The following is a 24,033-nucleotide window of genomic DNA, read 5'->3' on the forward strand; positions in this document are numbered from 1 at the left end:
CCCAAGTTGTTTTAATAGTAGCTTTGTGATTGTCTGCACTGTTAGGTTTTATGTCTAGATTTGACAATACTCACCAGAATCTATGTTAAGTTTAGATGAGTGGACTTGGTGGTGCTGACTTTGGTTTTGATAAAACACAGTGGACCAACATCAAGAGATCTCACAGCTCCCCAAATCACCACTGACTGTGGAATCTTCATTCTGGTTTTCAGGCAGCTGAGATTTTCTGCTGCTCCTCTACCTTTCCAGACTCTGGCACTTTAAACTCCCAAATTAAATGCAGCACTGTCTTTCCTTTGAAAAGATGATTTAGTCAGACTCTTGATTTAGTCAGACCCTTGTCTGAGCATAGCACTTCTTAGTGCACTTAGTCCATTCACTTTGTGAATCGTTCCTAACTGCATATACTGGATTTGTTTCCAGTATATGCAGTATCACTGGTACTTGTGTATATTTTTTGTGTATATTTTTCTACCATCTGTTTTTATTTCTCTAACCTTTCCTTGTTTGGACATAACACACTGTTAACAGCTTAATTTCTTAATATTCATCTTCTGTGATGTTGCTTTCTTGACTGTTGTGCCCATGGTTGTTTCAGGGACAAGTGGTAGGTCAGCTGTCTTCCAAATGACTATAAGCCATAGCCCCATAGCATCCGCATGATGCAGGCCATCCCACAGCATTTCTTTATTACAAATCTTTTTACATTTTTGTTTTGGTTGTCACTATACCACATTCTATTTTTATTAGAAACAAACATTCAGCTTTCAATATCCAATAAATTAGATTTCTTGAATTAAATTATTGAAATAAAACTACTTTTAATAATATTCAAATTTATTGAGATGGAGGTGGAAGGATGAGTATTTTCAATTGATTTTGTATCAAATGGTGTTAGATCAGCAGCAGGAGGGGTAGAGTACCTCATGCTGCTAAGCTTCATAAACATGTTGATTTCATTTTCCACCTGCTCAAATGACCAAAGACTGGTTTTATTGACAATGGTGTTATTGTGCTTAATTGGCCAGCAAACCCACCTGACCCCATAGAGATTCTATAGAAGAGAAGATGAGACACAATCCCAAACAATACGCATGACCTGAAGGCACCTATCAAGCACTGAGAACAGCGGAACCACAAGAATCCTGATAAGTATGACACAACACCATAATCATTCATTATGGTGACAGATGATGCACATTTTTTTACAAATCCATTAAAAAACAAATCTGTTTTTTTTTTTGTTGGGTACAAGAAATATAAACAGAAAATCTGCTGCGACAACATGATTGCATAAATGTCCACAACCTAAACTTTTACACACCTTTAAGTTATGCACCTGTCAAACTTTTCTATTTTGCCAGGCATACTGGTGTTCTTTTTTCTTTTCTAAAATGCCAGACGTGGAATTAGTTTGTGGAACATCAAGTTCTGTCATGTTTTGATGTTTGTTTGCCGCTTTTCATGCGCTCCCATTGTTAAACGTGTATGTATACAGAGAACAATGGAGTGATACAAAGAGGTTCTTGTGTGTCATGACTAGGCACATTACTAATTCATGACTTTGCTGTCTTGTTTTTTTTTTTCACATTAAAGGGTCAACTGCTTTATGAGTGCCTCCAAGTTGCTCAATAATTGTTTGCCAAATTATTAAGAAAGCAAGTGATGGCTTGTCTCCAGATTAGCTGAACATCTGCATGATGCAGTGATGTCTTTCAATCACTGTTGTGATATTTATGCCTCAGTTACCTTATTCCATGTCATGCACAGGTGCATTATACAATACTTTTGTGGGATATAGTAAATATCTGTAGAAACTTTGATATGTTCAAATAATTTATGACATCGTGGCTCAGGTGGTGATCAGACAGCATGTTACAGTGCTAAATGCAAAATAAGGTGATCTGCAGGCATCTAAAAAAACAAACAAACAAAAAAAACAGAATTTAATGGGTTTTTGAGATGCTTACTAATTTTACTAATACTAATTTTAAATATAGCCTCTTTAAATTAGTTTAGAAATAATGCATATTTTTTAAAATCAAAATTTACCCAAGTGCATGATTTCTTTTATCATTTTATTAATGCTCCATATGCAATTTTTGCAAAATATAGGGTTGCATGTCAAAAGGTAATGTTAAAAACCTGTCACTATAGATCTGCTGGAAAGAGTAAGTACCGCTTTTTGCTCCTGTGCGTGAAAATGATCACTGTTGCTTTTCCATATTTGCCAACTGGAAAAGCAACAGATTTTTCACAAAGAACCTAAGAATGATCTCTACAGAACAGAAACCTTATTAGCATTTGAAATTTAGCATAAAGTGCTTACAAACCTTCATGACTCCATAGTTTTGGTTCCAGCCATGTTGGATGCTAGGGGGCCGTGACTGCATCAGAGAACACTTAAAACATGCTCAGCCACATTTCAGGATCCCCCCTGCCCCTCCTCTCTCTTCCACCTCCCTGTCTCACTACGTCCCCTTCCATCCCCCCATGTTGCCTGAGGAAGAAAACTGGGCAACATCTGGCTGAGTTTATGAGGGAGAAGGAGAGAGAATTGGTAGACCATGAAAACTAGGAAGAATTTGTCTTTTTTTTTCAGCCTGTGCAGCAGGCCATTGTTGTAGCTGCCATTGGAGGTGACGATATTTTAATTCTGTGAAAAATGCTGAACTCCGTGATGAAATTTACCAACAAGGCTTCTGATGTCATTCCGATAAAAACACATGTTGCCACTTAAGTTAAAAGTTTTATTCAAACAATGTGAACAAACTGAAAGCTGCCAAACATTGTGGAATGAGCCAAGGGTGAATACTGTTACCCCCAGACTTTCACAGTCACAACTGAGTGAGCAGGACCAAACCACACGCACACACACACACACACACACACACGCCCCACACGCCTACACATACACTGGACATATTCAGTCATTTACACACTGTGAAGCTGCTGAGTCCACAACAAAACAGCAATTATTGTCACTTCAAACCAACTTTTAGTACAGTGAAAAAATTAATAGTTATTTGGAATGCAAGTCACTTCAGTGTTGTTAGATTAGTCACAGAAATTCACAAAATCAAACATACAATAAATACATCACTCTTCAGTATAAGACACACAGCAGATGTAAAAAGAAGAAAAGAATAAGAGTGGCACTCAGATGCTTCAGTTGCAGAAAACCAAACAGAACACATTAATAAGGAGAAAAACACTGCATTTTTCTTCACTGTAAACTAAGGTTTTGACTTTTTGATTGAGTATAAGTGGATTCTCATTTTCTCTATGGGAACATCAAGGTTCACTTCTTTTAATGCCTGTGCAGTAGATTTACTATGCCTTTCCTCAAAAAAATTATTTATAGCCTTTGAACATTTTTAACATTTCATCATGTTACTAACACAGTTTAGTTTGTTTTTATTGGGATTATATGTTAAGAACCAACCGACAATGGTGTGTTTGCCACAAACCAAGAAGCAGAGAGCAAATATGATGTCATTTGCTTTAGTCAAGGGAGATTAAACAGAATTTTGAAGCCAATATGCACAGTTCTGTGTGGACTAGAAAACTAACTGTAAGTTCAGACCTAAATCCATTTGTGAGACTGTAGCAAGACTAGACATTCAATATCACAAAGGCTCTCCAAAAGACTTGCAGCTGTGATTATAGCAAAAATTGGTTCTACCAAAAAAAGAAAAAAAAATGTTTATTGGTTCATAAAATTCCCCCAAAAAATGCATTTAAGCTTTTGGTTGTAACATGACTGAAGTGTTTTATGTTCCAAAGGGCCATGACTACTTTTGCAAGACACTAAGATCGTTCAGTGTTGAAAGTCTTGGATAAGAGTTGAATCAGTTGGTGTTTCATCTTTTTTTATTTATCCCAGTGGACTGCGGCAATTCCTTTGGCACCATACATTGAGGAGGTCTTAGTGGGTTGTTGATTTTGAGGTCCATGTTGTCATATTTACAAAAGTCTGATATTTAGCTCCAGAAGTAAACACAAGCCTGCAAACATAAACCTGAACAGGTATGGATCTGGGGCTTGTGTATCTGGCTCGGCTTCAGTCTGCTTGCAGTCGTCAACACTGTTGTGACTCTTCGTTACTATGAAGTCAGGCCTCTGTTGCACCACAGCACTGCAAAATGAATCCAGCTCCCAGTCTATTGAAAACAGCCCAGAAATTGAAGGCAGGAGCAAACTTGCCAATATTGAGCTGCGGTATGAGATTCATCCACTAGGAGCTTGTGTGTCCAGCAAAACACTGCATTTCCACGAATGTGACCTGTATCAATGACGTAATTTATAAGCATTTAAAAGCCCAATCTGATGAACTTTTGTGCTTTATTAATGGGGTCTGAAAACAAAGACAAATCGTCTGGTCCTGGGAACTGAAGCTAATCAATCTTGTGATTCCAAATGCATCTGTTGAAAGAAACATCGAGAAAAAATGAGAATTAGTAAAAGTGAAATACAAAAAAACCCACCTAAAACAGAAATTAGTTTCTTCACAGTGTACTTGTTTGGATAAACACAGTGGTTGGTCTTTATTTTGTCTGGTTTTGTGTGGACAGTTGTCCATTTGCTATAGCCGATAATTTCTCAACATCCTGTTGAGTCTCCAGAGATTCCTACGAATGATCTACATGCCTTTGCCCAAATATTAAATTCTCATTAATAAAAAACAGGGAAAAGAGACTATTGGAATGTCTCTGTTATTCAGACTGCACAGCAGTCAGCAACAAGTCACTTCTTTCCTGAGGGCTGTGAAACAATAATACATGTCTAGTTTGCTTGGGGCGCCTCATTGGCTGAGCAAACAGTCCCCAAAATAACCACCAATCACTGAAGATGCTATCATCAGTCACTCACAGTGGGTTTTGTGAAAGCACTAAAGTAAACTTTGTTTGCAAAGAGCTTCAATTATGTACAGATAAAACTATAGACGAAGCACAAAGATAGGGAACTTTGTAAAGCCATATTGCTTATTTGTCTAATGTGTGTTGTACCCAAAAAGAACTTTGGGCACAAGTTGCAAGGAATGTGTCTACTCTCTTCCTGCTTTGGTCTGATTGGCCACTAGGCAAAGAGGGATCATCCATTACATGCAGAGGTAAATAAACAGTTGTAGCAATTAAAGTGCCATCATTTGTTATGCATTGTATAGTGTTCGTGTGTGTATGTGCACACGCCATGCATGTACGTGTCACCAGCTATATGTCTATGTGTGTGTGTGTGTGTGAATTTGGTACGGTGACCATTCTCAGGTTTCATTGCCGTCGACTGCCCTTAAATTAATGATTCTGAGGCCCAAGAATCAACAAATGTGACCCCTAGCAGGCCGTAATACAGAGCACAACCTGCCTGTGGATGTGTTTGAAGGCCGCTCCTCTTTCTTCTCTGTCAGCACCTCTCTACCTCCGCACAACAGATGCATTCACTACACAAACTCACATGTGACGCCTGCACTCGTGTTGTTTATGAGGAAGTGTGTTGCCATGTGGTCATAGGCTTAGTGACCTATGATTATTTTACATGTCAGCATGTTGTGACAGAGTGTTAAAATCGTATGAAATTTTGGGTTTTTTAGAGGTTACGTGTGACATTTTTGGACTTGATTATGTAGGCATAGAGAGACACGTGACAAAGAAAAGCATTTTATATCAGCTGGGAAAGCAAAAAGCACAACATGGAAAATTTTGCCTCCTCAGATGGCAAAGACCTTGTTTTTAAAAAGTGAACTAGTTTTACTTTCACTTTATTTTGGTAAATTAACATTACATGAAGAAAACAAAATACTACTTTGCAAATCCATAGTTTACCAAAAAAAAGGAATAGGCTAGAATTAAGCTCATGCTTAAACTGTTCATTAACTCAGCAGCCTAAAACCTACATATACACACATTTATATTTAAATATGCATGTATATACATCGATGCACATATGTTACTTACATACAAAATTACAAGCTTTTATCATTTTACATTTTAATGGTCTCTTAAGGCTCACCAAGAAAGAACATATTTTGAGGTCATCATTCAATTCATCTCAGTTTTACACCAACAACTGAAACACGTTTAGACTTTACCTAATTTTTTCTTTAGCATGTTCAAATATTAACAAACCTCACCATTTATAGTTATTCTCTATCAACTTTAATAATTTCTGAATACCAGAAGGTTCAATGTCATAGACATTATTTTTAGTATCTTTGAATTTTAAAGTATTACTTTGAATAAAAAGTTTATTAACTGGTTAACAATATCCAACATTATTAATAAGGCTAATAAAGCATTTTTGTAACTTATTTAATATATCAATTGTTGTTTTACTTGCATTTCCCCAAATTTCTGAGCAATATGACAAACAGGAATTAGCCAAGGAGGAGTATATTATATGCAAGTCTTTTACACTTATTTAATATTTTATTTTAAACAAAATTAAGTTTCTAGTCAACTACTGCAGCAATGTGTTACACAAACTCCATCACAGTTAAAGTTTTGTGGTTAAGTGTTTCTGAAACCGTCCTGGTGCTCAATCAGTATATTGTTTTATTAAGAAAGGAGTCTAGACTTTATGTGAATATATTTTCCAAAATTTTGGGAAAATGTAGTAGCACTAATATCGGTCTATAATTTAATATTTGCTTGTCACCACATTTATGGACTGGAATCACCTCAGCTATTCTCATTTTGTTAGGAAAAACTCAGTTGAATCTGTTAGAAATATAGCTGAAAGGTTTAATAATACTATAAATGACTTCTTTCACAATAGCCATAACAATCCTGTAATGGCTATTGTGAAAAATTAAAGTAAGAAAGCCAACAACTGTAACGATACTTACAGTTGTTGGCTTTCTTGCTTTAATTTTTCTTAACTACCAGCAAAATGCATTTGCTGTTGAACTTGAGGCCTTGCTATTCAAGAGAAAGTAATTCATCTGGTGGTGCATCTTTTCTATTGTCTTCTGCTGCTGTTCTTGCGTATGTGGGTATGTCGTATTAAGTCCAGCTCTTCTATCTCCTCATTCTTTACTTTGGTAGTTGCTTTCAGTTGTTGAAATTCTCCAATCAAGCGCATCAGGCTTGTTTGTTGCTTTACCACCTTGCTCAGTTTTTCTGATATGGCAACTTGGAGCCATTTTTACCCCTTGTTAACTGTTAAGAATCCTGTTGGTTCAATAGGCCTTTGCTGATTGTGGAAGCACATGTAGTCAAAAGGTGCTTAAAGTTGAAAAATAGCAGAAATGACCTAGCAAATGTAAACACTAGTTGAATATCGAAGACAAAACTTCAACATTTCCTTGTTTTTGTATTTCAAATATTCAGTAGACTTTCACTAAACTGCAGGCCAGATCTATACAGCCCCTCCAAACGGCATCTCAAATCGGCATCAAGGCCTTTGTAGCCAAAAGGTCACAGTCCACAATTTTCTGCACCATTGAGTGTTAAAGGCAGCAGTAAGGAAGGCAGCTACATGATCTGAAGAACACAATGAGGGCATTATATCGATTTGCTCCTTTTTAAGATATAAGTGTGAACATCTGCTGGGTTTAAAACCAGTGGAATCAAACTAAGAAACTAAGAATTACAAGTGTTAGTGCTGAGAGGGCAAGTCCTGTCTATCTCTATCAAGGTGTGAGGTTTTTTTTTTAGTGCCATTTCAAAACTTCTTAAATTTTCTACAATAGCATTTCTAAATGTTAAAGTCCTTTTGATGAAATGCCAGAAAAAGTGATCAGTATTTTCTCTGGGTTGTCTGAGGAATAGAGTAATGCAGAATTGGTCAGCTGGCTGCAAATAGACTAGTAAGCAAAAGGTGCTGTATGAACATTTTTCAAGTAACAAAAATGGACAATCAATGAATGTTATTGATAAAACTGTTTTATGACTAACACACAACTTTATTTTATCAGCAGTAGGCATACGTGTTGTTTGTCTGTTAGAAATAAAACCAAGTAGGTCAAGTTATGTGCATTTTTGTTCTAGCATCATGTTTTATTTTTAATAATTAATACTGTGAGAAACAATTCTGTCAGAAAAAAAGCATACTACCTGGCAAAATACATTGTCTCTCTCTTCCCTCAACTCCAATCGCCATTCCTATCTCCTCCTCCCTATGTAGCCCTCGTCTTGCTCCCGCCTCCTCCTCCACTTTCTGCATGCTTGATGGTGGGATCAGATGAGGTGAAGCCTTTCTCATATTAATAATTGTTGAACTTGTGTTTAGGGACAAAGAAATAATGAACATATTTAGAATGTTCTTTGCAGATTCTGATGATTATTATGAGTGGAAACCAGAAGTTGGGTAAAAGATGGGACATTTTTCCACTAAAGTGGTTCCAGTGCTTAACTTGGGAAAGTGCTATTTTCAGTTCTTAACTGGTAGTATAAAAGAACCAGTTTGGTTTTCCACAAGTAGAGAATCAGGGTGGAGCCAGGCCATTGCAACACTAAACACATCTCTTTTGGTAATGTTTCATCTCCCCACTGTTGTATTCAAAAATTAAGTTTAAGTATTCAAATCACATTATTTCTGAGATAAAGAATGGGACCCGCTATAAATAGGTTTCCTCACGGCACCATTCTAAAATGTGCTAAATCTGTTTTCATCAACATACTGTATATTTAACGTATTTGTGAACCCTTTTCACACCAGGTGAACTTTGGATGCTACCAGCAGCACTTTGGTCAAGTCAGATTCATTAACACCATCTGAAAAATGTAAACAACAATAGTGTCTAAAAAGTGGGTCAGAAACACTGTTCATAGTTTTAGTGGAAAATTGCACAAATGCATATAATGCAATAGCTTGCTTAATTAATACTAATCCATTTTTTATTAATGACAAATAATGAGAAATTTTAGAACTGGAGTTTTAAAAATTGTGCTCACAACGCATGGATTGGTTGCTGGTGTCCTTTATCAAAGTTAACACATTCTTGATGTTACGAGAAATGTGAGTCCTGTCTTTCAACTGCTACTGACAGAAACTGCCTGTTAATGTGATCAGTGTTGTATTTGGGGACCACCAATGTTTGAGTGATCCCATCTTTGCTTGAATTTTCCTTGTGTTTTAATATTCTTTAACTCCCACAGATACAAAAGGAGAAACACACCAAATTCAATTACAAGTACAAAGATTCAGGCCTCTACTCAGCTCTCTCTACTGCACAGAGAAGTCTTAAACATATCAGGAGATGGAATGAGGAAGAGGAAAAAAAATGGGAGTGAAGTACTGTGTAACAGAGGGACAGCCTAAAAAGTGAGCTGACTTTCTTACTGATCTATGCAAATATCCCTCCCTTTTTGTGTTTATACGGTAATCCTGAAAGTCTAACCTGCACATCAAGTTGTCCCAGAAACAACATATCTTCTCTGCAACAATTACTTCAAGAGCTCATTCTTTCATCCCACAATTTTTACCTTTTTTCTCCTTCTTTCTTTCTTTTCTCTGCCTGACTTTTACAACTTCCTCCTGGTTGAGGCGCAGCCCTAACCCAAACAAAACTCCATTTTTTAGTTATTGGCCCTCATGGCATGTAATGGAGAATCAAGCTAATTATCCCTACAGCTGTTTTCACTTGCTTTTTATGTAAGCAATACCTGGCTGATCCAGAGAGCAACAGTGAGGCCCTTCTTAGCGCTCCAGGCCTCCAGGCCTGCTGGAATTAGAGAGCATAATGCCAGGTCCACACCCCCCTTCCTTCGCCACCGATACTGCCTATGTGTACCCCTGAACCCATCTCCCGGCACACAAGCCCACCTAACTCAGCTTGACACAACCCCCTACTACCCAAAAAAACACACAGTCACACACACACACCCAGAGCCTCCATGTCCACCCGTAAATCTACCTTTCAAATTCCCCCTTTGAACTTCAACAAAGCTGCTCTTCAACAACTAAAACGGATCTGCACGACAAGCATGAGCTTTCTTCCACTGATGGCAATTAATGACAGAGCTGAGCAAGGGTGTGGCTTAGGTTAAATGGGAACCATCTCCCGCTGTCATCAGACTTGAACAGAGATGGAGCCAGTGCAAAGATACAGACAGAGGGGTAAAGAGTGGAAGAAAACAATTCCTCAGTGGCTAATTACATAATTTCCTTCATCTGAATAAACACATACTTGGTTAAAGCGAGTGTGAGCAAGCTTCACAGATGCTTAAGGGTTTTCATGAGGAGGCCTACTAACACCATCCGTAATGGCTTTCTAGCAGTGCCACGAAGGTAGACCCCAGACAAAACATCATCACCACATTTTGTAGCCGTTGGGGAGTCATGCCCCAAAATATACTTGAGTGTTGATCTTCTTCTCCAGCAATCCTTCAGAAGAGTGAGTCAGTGAACATAAACAATTGCTGGTGTATCGTTTCACTCACAACAGTTCATTCCTGAATACAACCAGAAGTGTGTTTGGTTCACACACCACTAGGTGGTGTGCACTGTTGTTGGAAGAAGTATATATTTGTGTATCAATCTGATTAACTTTACATCAAGTGACAGAATCCATCTCTTAGTGAGTAAGATATGCTTACGCTTTTTCTTAGCTTTTATTTTGTTTGAACAGTGCTTCATTATGTCCTTGTGCTACATTAACTGGGATCTTGTATTAAATGGAGAAAATACATTGCATTTTAAAACTCCTTTTTATTTCAGCCTAATATCAGTAAATATTGTGTTAGCTGGGGGGAACAGCAGAACAACTCCCTGCTCCAACATATTCCTCTGCCTGTCTGCCTTTTTTGTCCCTAATCCTTTGAGGAATGATGGAGAACTGTGCAGAATGGTGCTTAGCTCCCTGATTCCAGCCAAGGTGTGTCAGTATACAAATGAGACGGGTTTAATCTGCTGAACCTGCTGCTAATGTGAAGGTTACTTTCACATATCTTAGCAGCTCTTCCCACACATAAATGTGTGTGTTCTTCATAAAATTGCAGAATGCCCTTGCAGGTAACATTGAATTTGTGAAACAACAGATGCTTAAAAATCTAGCTCTCCTGCTCCAAGATTTTGATCTCTTTCTCAGCTCTCAGGATTCTTTCCCTAACTAATCTCACTGTTAGCGTTGCAAGCTTTTTTGTTGGAATGATATATCGGAGAGGAAAAGAAAGAGAATGTGTGACTGACAATGTTGTTTTTTTCCATAGGAAAATGTCAAGAGTTCTGCTGTGTGCCAGCTGCTTTCACGTTAACATTTTAAACAACATTAGCGCTGTACCTGGTTTTAATAGGGAGTGCAGGGAGTTTGTGCTCCATAACAACACCTTGACCTAGAGCTTAACCTTGACATAGAGCAGTGGCGGCCCATCAGAACCAGGGCCTTACATTAAGAGGCCCAAACATGCCTGCATCTTGAAAGCAGCGCAGGCCCAGCCGGACGGGGGTTGGAGTTGGGAGTGGGTGAAGGGGGGGAAAAGTGAAACCTGAACCCACATTAAAGCATCACCATCAGGTAGGAGATCAGGAGAGGCCTCCATGCTCTCAGAGTTTGCGGGAGTCCGGGCCTCTGAAGCCCTATCTCACCTCCATCTGGAAAGAGAATCTGAGGGTAGCCTGATGGTTCGATAAAAGGCCAATGCCGACTGACACGGTAACAGCCTCTTGCCCCCATTTGTAGGAAAAAAAAAGGATGCAAGTTGAGTTGTGGCGCACTTTTATGTGGGTACTGCTGAAACAAGGGAAAAACTTTGAGTGGCAGTGGTGGGGCAGTGTTATAGGTGAATGGTGGCATTCAGATTGCTTTGATGGTTTGACCCACTACCCTGAGGTGCATCCACTGCAGTTAGGTTTACATAAATACATTTATAATGAAGTATATGTGCATTGAGCAACAAAGTGAAAAAAGCATGGAATGAAATAAAAATAACATTAGCGAATGAAAATGTATTTCAGTATTTTTGTTTTCTATCTTTTAGTGCTTCCTTAGCTACATGGGAGTTTGGCAGAGACTCTGTCACTTTTCTTGGGTGCAATTAACTCTTCACCCTCCTCCTGATGTCTTTTAAAGATGACATCAACTCCACTGACCCATTCATTTTCACTCCTGACCCAACTAGTTGCTTCCTCTCTTAACTGCCCACAGACTCACTGTTTATCCATGTGCTCTTTACTGCCCACTGTTCAGCTCAGTTTCTCTTCTTATTGCCTCTCCATGACATTAAATGGTACTCAAATGGGGAACAAAAATGCATAGCAAGATTTATGAAAATTGATTTAATAAAATTTTAAATCTGCATTTGAGCAAAATGTATGTGATTCAAAAGAGTAAGGAGTGGACTAGAAACATATTTTTGGATGGCTGAGTTAAACATATATTTTTCTTTAATAAAGCAAAAAGAATGTGCTTTTGTACTCTCAAATAAGCCATACTTATTTTGTTAATGTATGTATCAGGCTTGTTGGTGTGTGAAACAGCTGTGCCAAGAAAATCTGATAATAATGTCTATTCAGGAGCTCCAGGTATTTCAGGTGAACAAGTTCAGACAGAGTTTCACACAGTCAGCTACAGCTTGTGTTTGGTCATCAAACAGTGAAGGATATGCCCATTCTCAAAGAACCTGAATGCCTCTTGTTCAGTTTTGTAATTTCTTTTTAGCATTAGTGTGCCCGTTTTTCTCACATTAGCTTTAGTGCAGATTTTCATAGATATTTATTTCCCATATTAAATCACACTTAAAAGTTATCTCAGCAAACACAGAGAAGACGGAGCAAAACATTGTTGTTGAGTGGGGTGAGTGTCTTTCTTTTGGCAGAGCTCCTCCGTGGTGCTTAATGCTAGGTAAGTCCAGTCTCAGGAAGAACCGCCTGTGTCTGTTTGGTGCTCTTGAGGTCAGTATAGCCCTAGGACATGAGACATATAGGATATACACGGGGTACAAAGAGGGAGGTTTTTACAATGCCTGGTGGTCTACTAGAAATCTCTTTACGAGAGCAAAAAGGGAAAGAATGTCTAAGAAATATGCGAGGCAGCTACTTATTAACTTGGTCATTCTTAGAATTGCACCTCAATTGAAATGTGTATCTAGGAAATGAATACCTTTTTGCTCACAAACCTAAAATAGCTGAAAATTATAGGATTTTAATAACTTTTTCATTAACATTATTAACTTTTTCATATGACACTTAAAAAAGCACCCCTGGTAAAATTTAAGAGTAAAGCTTAATTTGGTCAAAGTTTATTTTTTCACCATCAGTTATGTAAAATATAAAAAAATCCCTCCCTGAAAGAACTAAAATACACACACCGTTATGTCCTCACCTCTGTCCTATCTGTGATCAAATAGGCCTCTTCTTATACTTAAACATCTTTAACACTATGGTATCTACTCATGGTTTCTTCAGATTTCTCTGAGATAATTTTAAACTATTAGTACTTTAAAAATAAGTATATTTAAATTTAATGCACACATGAATAAAAAAAATATTCATATTCAACATCAAGATTTAAATGACTTAACTTCATAATTTAGAAGAGTGAAATATAAGTTTATCTACTAGGGTGATGATTTTTGACTTTTGCATGAAACTGTGGTTCCCTAACGTTTAAGACATTCTTACATACACAGTATACGTTTCTGACATAGGGTTTCAGAAAACTATTAAAATCCCTGTTTCTGGATAAAAATTGATTAAATAGACCATTTCCCATGAAAAATCTCGTTGTGGATGACATAATTCTCTGATTTTAATTGTCAAAACTACTACTGCTAAAAAATGACTGAAAATAGGAATGAATTAATGAATGTAAAAAATAAAATAAGATGTAACTAAATGTAATTGAAGGCCTACTATGGAAAAATTGCATGCATTTTAAACACCGTAAGGTGTACAATTTCAAATGTTTAAACCTGATGCTTTGTAACTGACATCTGACATCTCTCTTGGTAAACATTTTTTTATGACTGGTCAAATATACTGTTGTCGCAAAATGCATGAGTGCATCGTGCTTGGAAATAACTTACAATTTATCTGAGAAGCCATTTTTCTTTGTTCTGTTATTCTACATTTTTAAACTGCAATCTTGTTTTGTATCATTGATATAAACTGGAAACACTGACCACCACTTGTACTGCTACCTTTAGGTAGTTTACAGAAACTGAAAATTACTTCAGATTAAATTGGTAGTTATATGGAAACTCATTTCCAGGTCATGTTATATAAAATTGTCTGTTGTAGATTTTAAATCTCAAAAAGATCTGCTTTTGTCATATGAGGCAAGGAACAAAGAAATACTTTAATAATTTTAAGTTTTAGGACTTTAACTTCCATGCATTAGTTTTAGAAAAGTCTACATCTATCTGTAAAGTCTGACAGAGTAAAAAGGTAAAGAAGGAACCAGATAAAGGTATAAGAGAAACCATATGAGAGAATTAGGAAAAAACAGGCAACAGTGGCTCCTGACAGATGTGGTAAAATATTAAACCTACCAATAGTTTAATTATCAGAGCCACTTATAATTGGCTCTGGTAATTATCTGAACAATAAAGAGTCTCTAAAGTGCCGTGACCCTATTGCCATAAATTTTTAGAAGATCTAAAATTCTTAATTCTCTGTCCACAGTCATCTTGAACCTTTAATAACCCTTTGGAGCACTGTATGAAGATATTGAAAGCTCTGCCTACGAAAATCTAAGGGGAGATGCTGAGGATCATAAATAAGCATCGTTCAGTGTGACAGCTTTGGCTCTGCCTGTGGGGAGAAAGTAAATATTCCTCATTGGTTCTGACAAAACGACTCATAGTCCCGTAATATTTACTGCCCCAAACACCCTGTACGCATTAAATAAGCACTGATAGAGACATCCACACTGACAGTGCAGGGGCTCATGCTTAACATTTGCTGTCTAGCTGTGGGATTACAGCATCAGGTTATGATGCACTGGTTCAGCACATACGTCTTTGTTATGATAGCCAAAAATGATATAGAGTGGAACATAGACTGTAATGTATGTAAACTTGTCTTTGCTGTGTTTATGAAAGTTTCTGATGTGGAAATATTGACTGCCACTTAAGTTTGGGATCTCCTTTCAGTTCTGGCTCCTTTAATGCAGATAACTAAAACAAACATATGACATGCTGTTCCAAACATCATATTGATATTCAGAGAAAAAAAGATAATTTATATTAAAAAGGAAATAACAAGAAGAGTGAGAGAGAGAGATGCTGACAGGTCACACTTGATGACCTGCAGAAAAGTGTGTCAGTGAAGTATGTGCAGACTTCCAGTAACTCATAAAATTTGCAGTATGAAATGTTGCCATGTGTGTGTTTGCACAGGATTTTGTGTGAACACCACTTAGTCTGGGCGGTGCTGGGAACAGTATCAGCTTTAGGCCTCCCAAGCAAGGTCATGTGCTGATGTTTAGTAGCAGCTTTCTCAGGTCACAGACTGTGACTTTCAACTATCACTCACATTATTCCACATCTTTGAGTGGTTCTGCTCAGTTGGCATACCTGACATCTCTCTTCCACTTTGCCTTAATAATGGGTGACAGCTGTCCAAGTCTGCATACTGAGTTGAAAAAAAAAGTTAACCCAAATAGTTGCTGGACATGTAATTCACATCATCAAGACTCCTACGATAAAACGTAAGGTAACCAGCCTTGGAAAAGAATCGTAACATAAATTTATAGTCCAGGGAACTGGAATTCTAGCAAAGCATACCCAAAAATAATATTTCTGTTTAAGAAGAAAAGAAAAATGGAAAACAATAAAATCAACAGAAATGTGAGTAGCTAGTTTTGGACTGAGTTTTGTTTTTCATTTCTCAAAGAACCAAATAGTTGGGGCTAAAAAATACAACGACTGTATTTGATATTAAAGCAGTTAAGACATTGAAATCTTAATACGTACTTCTGCGTTCTTTTCAAATCCATCTTAAAACAGCACTAGAATGCCCATATTAACAACAAAAATTTAGCTAGCAGCAATCCTCATGTTTTTACTGGCTGATGGTAGCGGTTCCCTATTCGAGTGGTTCCACAGGAAGTGATATGAGAAAAAAAAATGCCACACTGTATTGAAATTGATGTTTGACTTAATAGTCCATAAATCAATCAATCAATCAGATTTATTTCTATAACACATTTCAGCAACAGGACAGTCAACACTCAAGGTTCATAATTACACTGGAATTGGCATGTTCCCAGTATGAAATTTGTTGATTTGCAAGCAGCTTGTTTCCTACAGTTAAGGAACGGTACCAGCAACCAAAATTTAGTTTTTGTACAGTAAAAATTGTATCTATTTTGAAAAGCTGAGCCCTAATAGTATTTAAAGATGAAACTTTAAATAAATTGCATCCCTCCTGCCCCCATTTGCTCCTTTTTTACCAAGTGGCAGAGGAATAATTAAAGTAGGCACACCTTTAAACTGTGCTGGTACCAACTGAATACATGGGTGGTTTATAGTTTTCAAGAGAGATTCAGTGAAATTATAATTATAATTATACATATATAAAGTCCATGCCTTGCATCTCTGGCTTATTATATATATATATATATATATATATATATATATATATATAAAAAATATATATATATATATATACAGTACAGACCAAAAGTTTAGACACACCTGTGTGTCCAAACGTTTGGTCTGTACTGTATATATATGTACACACACACACACACACACACACACACACACACGGCAACAAGTGAATATTGATAACGTAATAAGCCAGAGATGCAAAGCAAGGCATGGAGGGACTTTGACAAAGAGTGATGTTTAAAAAAGGGGTAATAACAGGGGTTAGGGTTTGCTCTTTCATTGAGAAAAAAACTGGCCGGGGCTACTTCACACTTTAGGAATCTCCTGTCGACTGGATCAAAGGCTCGCCCAGAGACAAGGTTTCTATAAGGTGCAACTAGCATATGACAGCAGCAATACACAGGCACTTATACATGCACACAGAAAGTCACTACAACCAACATCACAATCACATAATGCTTTCATGTTTGAATGAACACACACTGACATCAGAAAAGAAGAGTGGCATTTCCTTTTGAGTCTAGATGAGCCTGGGGGAGTCTATTTCAGAAACCAAAGGAAAGGCATACATCTATCAGCTGAGTAGTAAAACCACTTGAGAAGGGTCAGCACAACCCCATACCTCTTAACCCCCCATCCACCCCATCACCAACACACACACACCCGCCTACTCAACTCCCCTCCCCCCATCTCCCACACACACAAATATAGGTTTGGTGTGTGTATGACTAAATACATTCAGACTCTAAAAAAATTAACATGTGAACAGAACACTGATGAGCCTACCACATGTACAGTGAACATCTTGCTATAGGAAGCATGAGGAACTTGCATGCCGTCTCATGATGGATAGACCTAATATTGAATGTGTTGTGTCCAGAGGAGGTGAACATAAGGCTATGTCATCACTGGACCATCTCTGTTCATACCTTCCGTCACTGTACATTGCCTCCCACAACTACAGGAATAAAGGATACACTAACTCCCACAGAGTGGGAGACACAAGACACAGACAAAATGAACACTCCTTCTGAATTACAGCAGAACCCAGATAGAAAAATGCCTGTGTGCATATACACAATAACATTTTCAGCTTATATTATTCCTAGGTTGCCTTAGAGGCAGTCATGTTTCTGTCTGAGAAATTATTTGAAATAATTTTGCGCAGCTAGCAGTTGGCTTCAAGCTGCACTGCACATATCCACACACTCAACCAAAACTATAAAAAAGCAAATACTTAATCAATAATAGTACTGCTATTTTTATTTTAAGGATTTTCTTTATTTTCTTTAACAATAACTTTCTAATGTGTGCCCAACATTTTACACTTAACCATTCCTACCTTTTACTTAGTCCTGACCCAGATCATACCTTGATGTTATGTGTTTAAAATGGGAAAGTTCCACCTTAAACAGGCCATTATGGGAAATAGCTTTTTGCTATTTTCATAGAATATGAGAAGATTACCCAGAACTATGACTCACCAATTATGCCCTTCACTAAAATATACCTCTGGACCAACAACTCTCTAATGATGATGGCTTAAACGTTTCACCAATAGACCTCTTTCAGCTGGCCTGGGAGTCACATGCAAACGTACTCTGCTGGTACGGCTAAATACGCACAGCAACATATGCTGACTAGGAGGAATTGAATCCTTGTGTTGTTTATACAAGGAATTCAACTACACACACTCACACAAACAAAACAAAAAATATGGGGTTCATTTTTGTACCTAAAAAAAAATACACCACTCATAACAACACTCCATCAGGTTATGATTCCAATTAAGCTTTTTTTACGTAAAAACGTACAAAGTCCCCTGTACGAACAAAAGCTATGTATAGGTAGAACTCGACATTTAAATTCATTGCATAAAAGGGCAACTTGGGTTTATTATATATATATATATATATATATATATATATGTGTATATATATATATATATATATATATATATATATATGCTTTCAACCCCCAAGTTTCCATGGATATTTCCCAACATCCTCTATCCATCCCCCTCTCTACGCAAACTCATGTCACCTCTGACCCTGGTCCAATTCACTACAGTCATTATGCAATTAACACCAATTAAGTCATTTGGTTGTACGGGTGTGCGTGTACATCTGCATGCATGTATATGCAAGGTTGAGTGTATGCGTTAAGTATGTGAATGAGTGTATGTGTGCATGATAGTGCAATTACAGCAGCACAAGGGAGCCTTTTGGAAGCTTAGAGCACTGCAATCAACCAATCAGCCTTCAGATGGCTTTGACATGAAAAGAGAGCATGCCCTCCACTAACCCTGGGGTCAACCTCAATTTACTCTATTTACCCACTCAGGAGCGACCCTCTGTGAGTGAAGAAGCAGAAACAGATAGGGAGGGAGAGGGAATGATGAATAGCAATGGAAATGTCTAAGTAAGTGCGAGTGTAATAGAAAAAGGCGAGAGTAGAAGGGAGGGAGATGTAGAGGTGACTGTTGTGCAGGTGAATTTTTATGGATATGAGGGTGGGTTGAATGGAGAGGAGGGGATTTTTAGGGGGAGGCCTTCGGGTTGTGTTTGCAAAGCTAAAAGGCCAGCAGTTGGAGCCCATTTGCTAACAATTTCCCCTTGGAGAGTGGTTCTACACACAGAGGCCATATACACACTTTTTTTTGGAGGCAGGGGGTTTCCGAGTGCAGATGAGGAATGGCAACTTTACCGTCGACTGAAGCTGTTAAACCGTGAGATGTTCCATGAAGATAAGACAATTGATTTTGCAACACATATACTATCAAATTATAAATTCAATTGTAAGCGATTATTAAGCAATGCCAACTTCTGTTAGTTAACCCCTTTGTATAAAATGCAGGTTTGATGCACTTTGTATACTTAGCTCCAGATGGTTAGATGGGTGGATTGTAAAAAGAAGTACACACATGTAGTTTCCCTATAGGTGCCATGCATGAGAGAGATTTGGGTAATTAAATTCAGTGCCCATACCCCAAAATAAAGGTTGGAGTTTGAGGTTGAGTTTGTCCGGATGACTGCCTTAAGTTTCTTCTGAGTATGTACCTAGTCAGTAAATTTCAGTTAGGTTGAGCTATAGTTTTAGTGTCATGACTATTTTCAATCTTTATATGCAATATTGTTGTAATTGTTTTTCATAAAAAAATTTAAAACATTATATTCCTTTTAGGTAAGGAATAAGCTGATAAAGCTGACAAGCAACCACTGTGTACCAAACATACCAAATGTTTAAAAACGTTTGGTATGTTCTGCCTTTAGTCTAAAATTGAACATCTCGGTGTGTAATTTGCACTTTTTTCCTTTTTTTCACACAGACTGAACAGTCTTGATTAAATGTCACAGAGTCAATAAACCGAACTACGAAAGTGTTTTAAGACTCAAAACAGAACGAACAGCCTTTTATTAATCTGTTTTAGGCGATTGCGTGCAGAATGCTGGTGCCAATAGGTTTTCCAGATGTAGATAAATCAGAGTCTCAATATTTATTTCAGAGGGTGTGTAAGAAGCATGATGTTCTCTATGGGGGCATGACAGAAAGTAATTGAGAACCACTGGGCAGGAACAATTTAACTAGCAAAAATGATTTTGAGGGTGCAAGTTCTTTATATGATAATACAACAGCATTAGTCAAGCCTTCATCGAGGCAAACAACCTCCTGGATAAAGAACAAGGGATGGCAAAAAGAAAGCAGAAACAGACAGAAAAACGTAAAGAGAAGAAAAAAAAAGAAGCACACACAGATGCACAGTATTTACTGCTCCTGGTCAATGATATCACATATCTGACAAGGGGGACAAGGTTATTCTATATCTACTATGTGTAGGCATGTGTGCGTGCGTGTGTGTGTATCGGAGGACGTCTGCTTCAGGGGTCTTAGATGTGGACTGTAATCAGGACCATATTACTCTGTGACAGGAAGTCCTCCAGCAAAGGACAGGAAGCAGGAACACAAGGACCACATCATTAGTCTCGCCAGTCACAAGCCCCACAGCCAATAGGAGCCATGGATATAGTGGGAAAAAGCAAAATTAGTGGGCCATCCATTATTGTTTATAACTATCATAAGTTAGCATTTGTGTGTATGATGCTTGCTGGCTGGTATCAATGGCTTATTTGTTTACTGAGTGTAATGAGTCCAGGTTGTGAGTGTTTAGTGGAGTCATAGCAATGCTGGGCTCACTGCCGGAATACCAGGACTAAATAAATGCACACACACGTGCACGCCCTCACATGCACAGATCTCGAGACACTGCAGACAAATGAGAAACAAATGGTTCCATTGTATGCTGTACGCTTGTCTCTCCTCTAACGGCAAAGTCAGAATGCAGTTTGAAAGGGGTCCGTCATAATATCTGCCATGCATACCCCCCTGACACACAGAAAAACATATGCATGCCCCTTCCTTCTTTGCTCTGCATCCCATCAGGACTAAAGAGGCTAATTTTTCTCGATGGCTTACAGGTGGCCAGTGCAAGGTGAACCACATCCCCTCTTGCACACAGACACATATGTACAGCAATGCAAATATCAAGCCTCCAAACCAAGCCTGTTATAAACTCTTAGCCAAACATCAAAGAGACCGACACACCTTAGCACACCTCAAAGACACCAGAGACATGCCGTCATGCATGTGAGCAAAAACACAAGCACATACACATTTAAAACATCCAAACTCAAACATATGCTGACTTGTTTCGCATGGATTTTGAACAAAGGTCAGCCCTCATTGTGTTATATTTCCAAACAGAGAAAAATAATTAACATGCTTTGATAAAAAAAAAATATATATATATATATATATATAGCTATTAATCCTTTTTCTCTCATCTGAAAAGTAATGGAAAAATACTCAAAAAAAGCTATTAGCATCTGAATAAAAAAAAAGAGAGTAATTGTGTTTGGTCTGTCTGCGTTTAGAAGTAGACCATTACAAGTCAATGTTTTATGACATGAGCCGTCTTTCAGCTGTAAGCTTAATGTTTTTCAGCTCCCACTATTTGCTCATTAGCTCTGAAATATCATAATTTGTACAACTTAGCACTTGCCACCTTCAATATTTGTATTCTACATCAGCCAAAGTCAGTAATAAGCACAGATGAATGTTATTTTAATGCTCAGTTGCACAGGTTTTACATTACTGAGTATACACATGTCTCTTTCAGTCAAGTATAGGACGTGCACTGTCAAATTAGAGAGGGTTGAGACACTGAGTAAAAAATTAATTTGCTCGCTTCGGCTAGCAGAAGTGTACGTCTTTATTTGCACGTCTTTCGCTTTAGTGCTGTGCAAACCTCTGCATGCATAGATTGGATTGCAGCTCTTTGAAGCCATGCCCCTGCCTTCATTAAACACAGTCCTAGCGCCTGGAACAGTGTTCTTGGAATGTGTCAATAGCTTGCACAGACACATGAAGAAAAAAAGAAAGTGCTTGCTGAAGTGCCAGCAAAAATCACCCATTTTCTTTGTACTTGGGGTCACAGTGCAAAGAGAAGTTAAAAGATGAAAGATTATCATCCCTTGAAAATAAAAAAGAGCTTCAAATTTATACTGTTCCAAAAAGCCTGCACCTAAGCCAGGAGAGGCTAACGGGTTCCAAATGAACCTTTACATGCCAAACTTATCAGATGCTATGTGACTGGAAAGTGATAGTAAGGTCTCACTTGAAAAGTACAGATTAAAAACAAACAATCTTTTGACCAGTAAGGTTATTTGATGTTTTTGTGAAACGCATGGATTTCAGACTTTATCTGTACCAAAACAGCGCAATAATTTTTCCTTCCTTCATCGTAGGAAAAATCTTTGTAGATAAATATATCCAGCTTATGTTGATATGTACTGTATGTATTAGTAAACACATTTTACATTTTTACATATAGAGTTATTTTGACATTAATAATAAAATGATCTTTCCACATAAGAAGAGACCTCATACATTGTCCCTGTATTTAGTCTTAATAGTAAACCCAACCACTATGGTATCCATATGAGCTCAAATCAGAGTATTTTCTTGAACCAGACACACTGTAAATTATTAAAATGCAAGTATAAAAGGTATTATTATAGTATTATTATGAGTATTTTTAAGATTAATCTGCACAAAGTATCAAACTGCACCAGTGTTCCAATGAGGGATGTACAGCTTTCACTACAAGCTCATAGAGGTGATAATGCACTGATTGTCAAAAGTTTACACAGAAAAGAGGAAAAAGTATAGAACAGAATTGAAGGGACAAAGTTATTTCTCACTAGGATTTTCCTTCAGCTTTAGAGATCATTCATCCAAATGAAAAAAAGTAGATCTAACTACAATCTATTACTTGAAAACAAGCTTTATTGCTATTTCTACTTTTTTGTTTCTGTAGCTCGAGCTTCTCTTTATTCATTGTGTGCCTCAATGTACAAAATGCACACAATGAATGGGAGCTTTATTGTTACTTTGTCACACACACAGTCAGCGAGAGCCTCCTGGAAGTCCTGGAAGTCCTATGTGAGCAGGTACAGATGCTGAAATTTATGGTGCACAGACTCCATTCTGGAGTGGATAATGGAGAGGACTGGGAGGTATGAGCTCACTCAATCCAAAGCATTCAGTTAAGGTGACCTTATACAAACAAAAGTCCAGAACATTTTGAAGTTCTTCTACATTTCGAAGTCCTAATGCGGTGTTGACAAGAAAAAATCTTTTTTTGCTAACTGCACAAAGCCTTTTCAATAACCACACAAACTTGGATTTCTCAGGGAGAATATTTTCACAGCGTGACAGTTAAATACCAGATTTATAAACTTTGGAATAATTTGGGAACATTACAATTACAATTGTTGTGGGAAAATTCGTCACAGCTCTCCGCATGCTCATGGGATCAATTTTGTGCATCTCCCTTGCTAGCATGCTTTTCCACTTACTACTCTGTGCACATGTGTGGTAAAAATGCCCCCCTACAAGGATTTTGTTAAACTTGTAGATTCTATTCCTTGTCCTTGCATCACACAAGCATTCCAAAATCCTCACATGTGCTTCTCCTGAGTCAAATTAACATCCATTTATACCAACTGCAGGGAATGCAAAGCGAGAAAGAAGAGCCGACACCAGATGACAGAGCTCCCTAAGGCAACTTTGGCACAGTTTCTCTGTTTATACAAATTCCCACACACACAAAGATGAGGAAAAGGTAAGAGAGAGGACAAAAAAGAAAAGTAGTGAAAGCAATCTTAGTTGGTTCACTTTAGAGGTGTGGCGGTGAAAATGGAATCGCCCGCTCTCACGCATTCAAACAGGGACTTATCCCAACACTTTGATACGCCTTTCTATAATTGCCAGCATACATTTTTGTCTGAATGTTTTGAGTGCATTCATGTATATGTCAATGTAAGTGTGCGATGTTGTCTTGTCTGTCAATCTTGGTCATTACACTTAATCTCACAGATGACACTCTCAATCCTCTCTGTCAACCCGGGTCTTTGCAGTAGCACTCAAGCAAGGATTTTGGTTTAGCACTTGTGCATGCTCCCCATCCCCTCCTAAAACC

The 24,033-nt window shown here is 37.7% G+C and overlaps 1 protein-coding gene across 2 annotated transcripts in view; it reads right to left on the minus strand.

Moving 5' to 3' along the window:
* Window positions 1-2,729: 2,729 nt before the first annotated feature.
* LOC114144954 (ELKS/Rab6-interacting/CAST family member 1-like) overlaps window positions 2,730-24,033 on the minus strand; it is a 160,576-nt gene continuing 139,272 nt past the window's right edge. For both annotated transcript variants that reach the window (XM_028018226.1, XM_028018232.1), the window contains one exon: window positions 2,730-4,425. The gene's annotated coding sequence lies outside the window, so the exon portion shown is untranslated. The remainder of the gene's footprint in view (window positions 4,426-24,033) is intronic.

The sequence above is a fragment of the Xiphophorus couchianus genome, chromosome 1 (genome assembly GCF_001444195.1).
Source record: "Xiphophorus couchianus chromosome 1, X_couchianus-1.0, whole genome shotgun sequence".
NCBI classification, from domain to species: Eukaryota; Metazoa; Chordata; class Actinopteri; order Cyprinodontiformes; family Poeciliidae; genus Xiphophorus; species Xiphophorus couchianus.